At 39.4% G+C, this 10241-nt stretch overlaps 1 pseudogene; it reads right to left on the bottom strand.

Annotated features, from left to right (window-relative positions):
- Positions 1-2226: 2226 nt before the first annotated feature.
- On the bottom strand, positions 2227-3274 carry LOC143273985 (U3 small nucleolar ribonucleoprotein IMP4 pseudogene; annotated as a pseudogene).
- Between the last annotated feature and the right edge of the window lie 6967 nt (positions 3275-10241).

The raw sequence follows: 10241 nt of genomic DNA, 5'->3' as shown, positions 1-10241 counted from the left end.
TGATAACTTCATGCTTTAGTTTTCCTTTACAGCTGAATAATATTTCACAGTGTTTATGTGTCACAGTTTTATTATTCATTCATCAGTAGAAGGATGTTTAGGTTTTTTCCATTTCCTAGCTATTGTGAATTAAGAAGCAATAAACATGGCTGAACATACTTCGGGCATATGCCAAGGAGTAGGCCATATGGTGGATTTCATTTCAGTTGTTTGAAGAGTCTCCAGACTGATTTCCAGAGTGGCTACATCAATGCCACCAATAGTGACTGAGGGTTCCTGTTCCCCACAACCTCTTTAGCATTTGCAGTGGGTTGTTTTGTTGATCTTAGCCATCCTGACTTTAGTAACATAAAATCTCATGGCTGTTTTGAGTTGCATTTCAGTAACGGCAAGGGATGAAGAACGTTTTTTGAGTTATCTTACTCATATTTATTTCTTCTTTTGAGAACTCTCTGATCAGATCCATAGATCATATTTTGAATGAATCATTTGTGGGAGGTTTTTTTTCCCTTTGATTTTTTTACTTCTTCATATATTCTGGACATTGATCTACTCTCAGGTGTGTAGCTGGTAAAGATTCTCTCTGATTATCTGGGCTTCCTCTTCACTCAGTTGATTATTTCCTTAGCTGTGCAGAACGTTTAAGTTTTATGAAGTCCCAATTGTTGGCCTTAATTCTTGGGTGTGGAGGGATACAAGAATATATTATAGAGATTCAGATGTGTATTAAAGCAATACTTTGACCGGCCAAGGGTCTGTCAAAAGGCATTTATTATGAATATTTGGTGTTATCCAGCCTTTAATATTTCAGCTATTTTCTGCCATGAAATCTTGCATGCCCAAATACTCCCAGACCAATTGGCAAACAGTTCAGCTCCTCAGAGGTACTGAACTTCTAGGTAACTAACATCCCTGCTGGAGCCAGTACTTGGATAAAGTCACTTAGGCAAAGACAAGCTGGCAGGAGATACATCACTTTGTTTCTTGTGCAAATGAAGCTTAGACCATCCCCTCAACTTGAGGCCCAGCGGCTCTCCAGGGCAATTGACTGAGAACAAAAGAGGTTTTTTTTTTTTTTTTTTAAATAATATAAGCATCTGTGTGTTTATTTTATAAGTGGGCTGTCGGACTGCCAGGGCTTGGCGGGACCAGAGAGAAAACTCTTTAGCTATACCAAAGAGCAAACAGATCCCCATCCCCAACACACTCAGCCTCAGGAGGGAGTGAACACCCTGACCTTGTGCCATGACCTCTAAAACTAACAAATTTCTGTTAAATTACCTGGTCCACAGTAATTCCTTATGGCAGTTTTAAGAAATAAACACAGGACATCACATGTTTTTACTTGTTTTAAAAAATTTCAAGAACACACACACATAGGTTTATTCTTCAAGACTGGAGCAAGCCATGGCAGGATTTCAGAGGCCTTGCAGAGGGAACTGGATTAATGAGTTGTAATGGTGGTCTCATCCCAGACTTTCCAGAACACTGGCCTCCATGGGTCCTATGTCTCCCTTTCAACTATTCTTACTGGACCCCGAGGCCTTTACCTATGTCATCCAGATGGCTTCTGTTCGGTTTTCATGATTCTATGCAGACATCTGCCTTATCCTATGTCTTGACAGGCTTCCTCAGAGGCCTCCTAACTGCATGATGATCTCATCACCAATTCTCTCTGTAAACTCTAGGGCATTTGCTGGGCCTTGACAACCACTCTACATAAACCCAGGAACGTGGGTACAGAGAGGACTTAAGCTGGGAGAGGCTGGGGCAGAGTTAGAATCCTGAGGTACCTCCCTGTGTGCTGTTGGGCAGGCCCATCTACAAGAGTTAGAGGAATGGTAGACAGGCTGTTGGCATCACCATGTCTTCTGTGAAAAGGGAGGATGCACCTGCTTGGTAGAGGGACCCCGTTGAACTGACAAGTTAGGCTGGCACTCAAATGGGGTCAGATTGCTGCTGGTGAAGAAGACTTATCCTAAACACCAAAATAAGTGTTCACAGGGCCCAACTCCTGAGGAGACAACCATTCACTTCCCAGTGGGGAATTGAGGAATCTGCAGCACCATCCCCAGCCTGAGAGGGACTGTTTCTACTCCACATAAACCTAGGCCTGAAGACACTCCACTCCTTAGGTCTTCAGACCACAGACACTGCAGGGGCTTCATCTTTCAGGTCTGGCCTGACAGAGCGTAGGCCCACTCTGACCAGTTAGAGGCAGCTGGGTAGCATGATGACAGAGGGTTTATTTAGATCCTTCCAGTCCCCACTTGGGATTAGTCAATCTGTCTGTGACAAGGCCCTGCCCCAAGAGTCCAAGTCTGCATCCTACTGGCCAGTAGCAGCTCACAGCTCACTCAGTGCTCAGGAAGACCCTCTTGCGGGCAGTGTTGGTATAAGGGTGCCAGCGCCACTCTACGTCTGCTGTGGCCTCCTGCTCCAGTGTGCCCAGGCGAATCATGTACAACTTCAGCTCAAATCGAGGCCCAACCTCAGTCAACTCCACATTGCGGTGGTCTGTCTTCTTGTAGACATGGTGCTGGAATGAAATGTAGTCATCCTGGTTTGCAAAGGTGATGACCCGATGGCTGTCGTCCTTCGGCACAGGAAACAGGTAACGGAGGATATCAGACACCCGCTTGCCCAACCGTGAGGTAAAGCCATGGGTGATGAGGTGAGGCTTGGCCTCTGACATGGTGCCCAGGTCAGGGATGTCATGCCGCATAACCACATTGCACAGTGTGAAGTAAGCCGTAGGACCGAAGGGCAGATGGCTGACAATGAGCCCCACAGGTGTGCCTCGATGCTCATGGACAACCAACAGGTCGGTGACCCCATTGGCTTTGCAAGCTCGCACCAGCGCGCCAACCTCATGCCGACCTCGGTTCATGCGCTGGGCACCTGGGAACACCAGCTTCAGTTCCTTTGCGAACATCTTCAGGCGAGAACTGGGGTCTCGGGAGGTAGTGATCATGATTTTAGGATCTTCAACACCAGCCCATCGATATTCATCATCTACGTGGCTGGTCACACCTTCACCGCCAGCATCATCAAACTCCAGGGACCCCTGTAAGGCTAGAGCCTCCCGGCGTAGCTCAGTGGGAATCAGCTGGTTTTCTTCCAGAGCACGCTTGACTCGCTCCTTCTTCTCCTGAACGGACCGCTGCGCATCCTCCCGGGCCTTGCGGTACAGGTACTCGCGGCGCAGGCGAGCCTCCCGGCGGAGCATGCTGAGCGCCGCTCCCACACGCGTCTGGGATCTTCAGGCAACTCCGGCACCCACAAAAGAGGTTTTTACATATCAAGGTGAAAGGTAGAACAACATTCCTGAGGAGGCAGAGAACCACGTGGCCAGGGAGAGAAGAAAAAGACTTTCTGTAGAGAAGACAGAACAGCATGACCAGGGAGAAGAGAAGAACACAGAGGTAATGTAGATGGTAAGGCAGAGCTCTTGAGCCAGGAGTAGAGAGAAAAGCAGAAATGGAGGTAGAAGAAACAGAGGACAAAGGTGAGGCAGGAAGCGTAAGAGCTTAGTCATTAGTAGGACTATGAGAGGGAACAGGACGGAACTGAAGCTATGGAGACAGGATTTCATCCCAGAGAAATAAGATAGATGGATAAGGAGGTTGGTGCATCTAGAGTTATTCCTGTCCTGAATACCTGACAGAGCTGTAGCTGAATAGATGGAATTTTGTCTTAGAGGAATAAAGTTAACATACATAAGAGCATAATGTAAAAGTAGATTTTTTTCACTCAGATATCCCACACCAGATGTAGTGAAATCCCCGGACCCTGGTTAATCCGTACTTGGGCCAATGGACTCCTATTCCAAAAGTTCTTTCCTATAACTATCTTTTGTAAGGTATTGTGTATGTTTTCTTCAAGCAGTTTCAGGTTTCACATTTAGGTATTTGATCCATTTAGAGTTAGTTCATTCTTTTGCGTGTGGACATCCAGTTTTCCCAGTCTCATTTGTTGATGATTCCATCTTATCTCCAGCATATGATTTGGCATTTTTGTCAAATATCAGATGACTGTAGTTATTTGTACACATGTTTAGATCTTTGATTTTGTTCCATTAGTCTATATGTCTGTTTTTGTACCAGTATCATATTGCTTTTGTTACATTTAGCTCTGTAAACAGGTTTATATTTCTGGAATGGTACACTCTGAGGGTTGTTTCGGATTCTGGGTTCTTTCATGGTTCCAAATGAAATTTAGGATAGTTTGTTTTCCCATGTCTGTGAATAAGCTAAGGATTTTGATTTGGATTGCATTGACTCTGTAAATAACTTTAGATAGAATGGTCATTTTTACAATATTAATTCTACCAATCCATGAGCATGGGATGACTTTCCATTTTTTATAGTCTCTCTAAAATTTTTTCTTCAGAGATATAAAGTTTTTATTATAGAGGTATTTCATCTCTTCTGTTAGGTTGAGTCCTAGATATTTTATTTTTTGAGGCTACTATGAATAGAACTGTGTCCATGATCCCTTTCTCTGTATAGCTTTTACCAGTGTATAGAAAATTGGTGTATTGACTATTTTGTAAGTTGATACTATATACTGCCACTTTGCTGAAATGATCATTTCTAGTTTTCTGATAGAATTTTGGGGATATTTTTGTATAATACAACATTTGCAAATAAGGATGCTTTGATTTCCTCTTTGCCTATTTGTATACCTTTAATTTTCTTATCTTGTCCTGTTGCTCCAGTTAGTGCTTCAAAAACTATACTGAAATGGAGTTGGGTTGATGGGTAGCTTTATTTTAATATGATTTCTTCAAGCTTTTCTCTATTTAGGGTGGTATTTTTTGTGGGCTTGTCATATATAGACTTTATTAATACAGAAGTATGACCCTTCTATTCCTACTGTCTCTACCACTTTCATCATATTTTCAATAATAAGTTGTTTTTATCTTTATACGTTGTGCACTTACTAGAGATTTGTTTTCTGTCAATGTTAGATTTTATTTCCTTATGATCAGACAAGTGCATATAATTTTTTCAATCTTTCTGAAAACCTTAAGACTTGTTTTGTGTCTCAGGATATGGTCTATTTTAGAGAAGCTGTGCTGCTGTGAAGCATACATCTATATAGATAGATGTAGATATAATATATATTTCCTTGTTACATATTATGTATGTTATATTATATTATATTATTGTATGTATATATGTATGTATATTTATACAGATATCTCTTTGTGTGTGTGTATGTGTGTTGTGTGTGTGTGTATCCTTTGTTGTTTGGGTAGAAGATTCTATAGATATCTTCAATTTAGTACATTTGATGCATGGCCTTATTTAATTCTGATGTTTCTCTGTTCTTATTTTTTGTTCATATGCCTTGTTTATTGGAGAAAATTCGTTTTTAAAGTCATTTAATATTAGTGGGTTGATGTTCATCTGTGTATTTAGTATCAGTAGTAGATTGCTTATAATATTAGGTGGAGCAGAACTTTGCATATATGTTTGGAAAGTAATGTCTTGCTCTTGATTGTTCCCTTTATTGAATTGAATTGTCCTTTGCTTTTCCCACTAGTTTTAGTTGAAAGTCTATTTTGCAGGATATTTGGATAGTCACAACTATTTGCTTCCTGGTCCCATTTGACTGGAATATTTTTTTCTATATTTTATTCTAAGGTGTGGACTAAATTTGAGAAAGCTTTCTTCTATGATTTTTTTGAAAATATGGTCTAGGCAGTTGTCCTAGGATTCTTCACTTTCATCTGTGCCTATACTTTGAAGATTTAATCTTTTCATGGTCCCACAATTCTTTCATATTCCTTCCCTATGCTTCCAAATTTTTGTGTATTCTTTGCTCAGTTGGTCTCGTTTCTCTACTTTGTCTTTGAGTCCTAATATTCTTCTGCTTGATATAATCTACTTGTAAGTCTTTCTCTTCAGTTTTCTAGCTAAGTTACTGACTTCTTTTTCAATTCAATCTTTATGTTTCAGTTTGAATTTTTTCTTTTTTTTCTTTTTCTTTTATTTTATAATTTAATTTAATCTTACATATCAGCCACGGATTCTCTTGTTCTCCCCTCTCCTCCAGGGCAAAGACTCCCCTCAGGATTGAGTTCAACCTGGTAGATTCAGTCTAGGTAGGTCCAGTGCCCTCCTCCCAGGCTAAGCCAAGTGTCCCTGTATAAGCCCCAGGTTCCAAACAGCCAACTCATGCACTGAGTACAGAACCCGGTCCCACTGCCTGGATGCCTCCCAAACAGATCAAGCTAATCAACTGTCTTTCTTATCCAGAGGGCTTGATCCAGTTGGGGGCTCCTTAGCTATTGGTTCATAGTTCATGTGTTTCCATTCGTTTGGCTATTTGTCCCTGTGCTTTTTCCAATCTTGGTCTCAACAATTCTCGCTCATTCAAACCCTCCTCTTTCTTGCCAATTGGACTACTAGAGCTCCACCTGGAGCCAGGCCGTGGATCTCTGCATCCAGTTCCCTCAGTCATTGGATGGGGTTTCTAGCACGACAATTAGGGTGTTTGAATTTTTCAGTATTTCTCTTTATTAAATTTAGTTCTCAAATTGTGTATTGTCTTTGTCATTTCATTAAGCCTTGGACATCTCTCTGGTATTTATTCTCTTTGAATTTATCCTCTTTAAGCTTATTTAGCTGTCTCATTGTGCCTTCTAAACTCTTCAAATTATTTGATGAAGTTTATTGTTATTCTTCTTAAGTTATTTTTTCCTGGGATTCATCTAAGTAATTCTCAACGGAGAACCTTTCTATAGGACTGCTGGATTTGTCTTATCTTTCACTTTGTTCTTAGGAGGAAATTTGGGCGTGAGGACTTTTTATATTGGTTGTGTGTCTAGTGTGCACATTACAGGGATGGCTGACAAACAGGATATGCCACTTGGCTTGAACCTGGAGGTTAAGAAAGGTGTAGATTGGGCTTACCAGCCTGGGTTGGGCTGTGTTTGTAGGGCCAGACATAGGTGTGGAATTGGGGAGGATGCAGTTCGAGTTGGGTCAGGTGGATTCACAAGCTAGACCAGAACTCAGGATATGTGGGTCTAACTGGGCCTGGAGGATGGACCTGACACAGGCAGTTGAGGGCAATTGTATTTGGGTAGAGCTGTGCTGGAGAGCAGCATTAGGTCATCTGTGTCTCTGCACCATGTGGTTGGGCTAGAGAGTCTGGGAGATATGCATTTTGGGGGTGGGGGTGGGACTGACCACTTGTTTTTGGACAGTCAATGAAGGGCTCATCTCTGAAGAAGACAGAGTATCTCTATCTCAGTGTCTTTAATTGGAGGTTCATTGAATGCAGGGTGTCAGGCTTGAGAAGCAGGTGCTTTTATCTGCTGAGTTTTCTCTCCAGCCCAAAAAGTGAATTTTATATGAAAATGTCATCATCATTCCCTACTGCTAACTTTACTAATATAATCACCTGTATTTTTTTCCTTTTCATTTTTATTCAAAGGCCACAAAGCAAGGATGTTTACTTGTCAGACTAATGCCTGGGAAAAGACAAACCACTAATAGTCTGGGGACAGTAGTACTCAATGAGTGAGGTAGGAAATACCACTGCCCAGTGGCACTGGAGGATTCTCCAAGGAAAGCACTGGTCACTTAAGACAAACTTGTTCCACTTATTGAAAAAAATGCCAGTAACTTACAGAAAGAAGTGAGTTGGTGTGGGCATAAGCCCAAATCATCCTTTTTGTCCTATAGGGTTGAATGAGGGCCAGATGGCAAGGTCTAGGGATATTTCATGTAATTTTTCTTGACTCACTTAGAAAAGAAACTTGGGAAGACACCCACCTTTATATCCTTTTTCTCTGGTATTAAAAATATGTATCATTATATCTGTCTCTTTTTTTATATATGGTTTTTCGAGACAGGGTTTCTTTGTGTAGCTTTGCGCCTTTCCTGGAACTCGCTTTGGAGACCAGGCTGGCCTCGAACTCACAGAGATCCACCTGCCTCTGCCTCCCCAGTGCTGGGATTAAAGGCGTGTGCCACCAACAGCCGGCTTTTATTTTTTAATCTTTATTTTAGTGTGTGTGTGTGTGGGGGGGGTGCATGTGCATGTACAATTTGGTGTAGGTATAGTGGAGGCCAGAAGAGGGTATCAGATCCTATGGATCTGGAATTAAAGGCACGTTTGAGCTGCCACATATGGGTTTTGGGACCTAAACTCCAGACTTTTATAAGGACAGCAACTGCTTTTAACTGCTGAGCCATCTCTTTAAGCGCTGGAACTGGATTTAAATCCAGCCTCATATCTATTCATTAGTCATGGGATGTACATTAAATAATGACTCAAAATATGTATGATAATTTTGTGATCATATTTCTATCTAAGTTGCTAAATCCATATTAAAAAATAAAAGTTCTTAGGCCATAGATAGCACACAATAAATTCTAGCAAACAAGAGCTAATAACCATAATATTAGCAGAAGAAAATATCATTTATGTTTCTGTATCTAGTTAATCATTGATATTTTCATCACTACTAGTTTTATACATGTGTACTAAGATATCATTATGGAAATTATTAACTAATCTTACACCAATTTCTATAAAAATTCTTCTTTCAACGTGTATCAGCTCATCATAAGAAGACCTCCAGACAATGAATCAAGAAACAGAAATGTTGGTGAAAGTACATTTGCCAAGCATATCTCAAAAATTTAAGTATAAACACAGCTCGGCTGACTAAATTCTAATGCTAACAGTGAAGCAAACCCAGAGACATATAAAAACATTTGTGTGAAAATATACATTAACCCAGTAAAAATAAAAACAAATTGTTAACAGAAAATATGGGTAAGGATTATAGTTTCCAAGTATTGGGAGTATAAAAAGCTTTAGCACATCCCATTAAAACGCCCATCTCAAATTAAAATGTAAGGTGCTGTTTCTAAAACTTAGTTTATCTTACTGATTGCTGAACAATTAATATTATAATAAGTCCCATAATACATCAGAAGAATCAAATACAGGTACATAGTCAAAAAAAGAATCAAATGAAGTTACATAGTCAAATAAAGTTACACAACAAAAAAAAGATTGTTAAATACAAAAGAAACCTCCTTGCACTGGTTAAGATTTCTGTGTGTTGTTTTTATATATCAATAAATATAAAGATAAAATACCATCTGCTAAGTTAATCTGAATTAACCAAATTTTGAAACAAAAAATGTAAATTTATATTATGCAAACATTTGATAAAACAGTATTTATGTCTATACCTTGATCCGGATCTATCTACATATCATCTATCTATATCTATACATGATTCCATATATATATATACATATACATATGGATACATGTATTCATATAGAAATAGATATATCCTATCACTTAATAATTAAAACATAAAGAACACAATAAACGAGTAAAGCACACATAAAGAAATATAATTAGTAAATAAGAAAACTTCAAATTTCTAACATAGAATCTGAGAATAAGGTGTTTTCTTTGCTTATTAAAAAATTACATAAGCATATATTATAAACATGGTAGCTTGGGAGATTATAAAAGACCTACATTTTGTTGGATTTAAGTCCTGGGTCTTTCAGATATATCTGGTCTTATGTAAACTATTAGCCTGCCTCAACTTAATTTTGCGAATCTAGCCATAAAGTTTTTCTTTGGGGGATTATGGTAAGAAACTAACAACATAATTTTAGTCTTATCAGTAGCTGCCCGTATTCAGCATATAACTGAGATTCACACATTACACTTTGTAAAAATAAATGGATATTGCTATGTATTGAATCTATGTGTTCACTCAAAAGGCATTATATCAGAACTTGTGTTTTCTATAAACTAGACAATCTACAACTCCATAAAAAATCAATAGAATAATGTCTATGACCTAAATGAACTCATGATCTCATAGCACCCTTTTCTCAGTCCTCAGGCACCAACTGAGCTTCCTGACATCTTTAGATTTCCTATGGGGCTCCACATAGTACCCCTAATGTATCCAGGGGAAACATGACAAATAAGTTTCTCCTACTACATGGTTTCACTTCTTCTTTTGTCACATTTTTCTCTGTCAGGATTGTCTTGCAAAATGAATGGCTGTCTTGGTTTACAGCCAGTCTCAAAGCTTAACTGAAAAAAAAATATGAAAATGTAACAAAAGATAAAGTGATTGCTATGGGGAATGTTTCTGAGCAAGAAACTGTCTAAGCATATGTTCGTATATTTAGGGTAGATTCCTAAAGCTAGAGGTCTGCAGACCTGAGTTCAATCCT

This window comes from Peromyscus maniculatus, chromosome 6 (assembly GCF_049852395.1).
Source record: "Peromyscus maniculatus bairdii isolate BWxNUB_F1_BW_parent chromosome 6, HU_Pman_BW_mat_3.1, whole genome shotgun sequence".
NCBI classification, from domain to species: domain Eukaryota; kingdom Metazoa; phylum Chordata; class Mammalia; order Rodentia; family Cricetidae; genus Peromyscus; species Peromyscus maniculatus.
The sequence above is the reverse complement of the archived record's forward strand: the minus strand, read 5'-3'. Positions and strand labels throughout refer to the sequence as shown.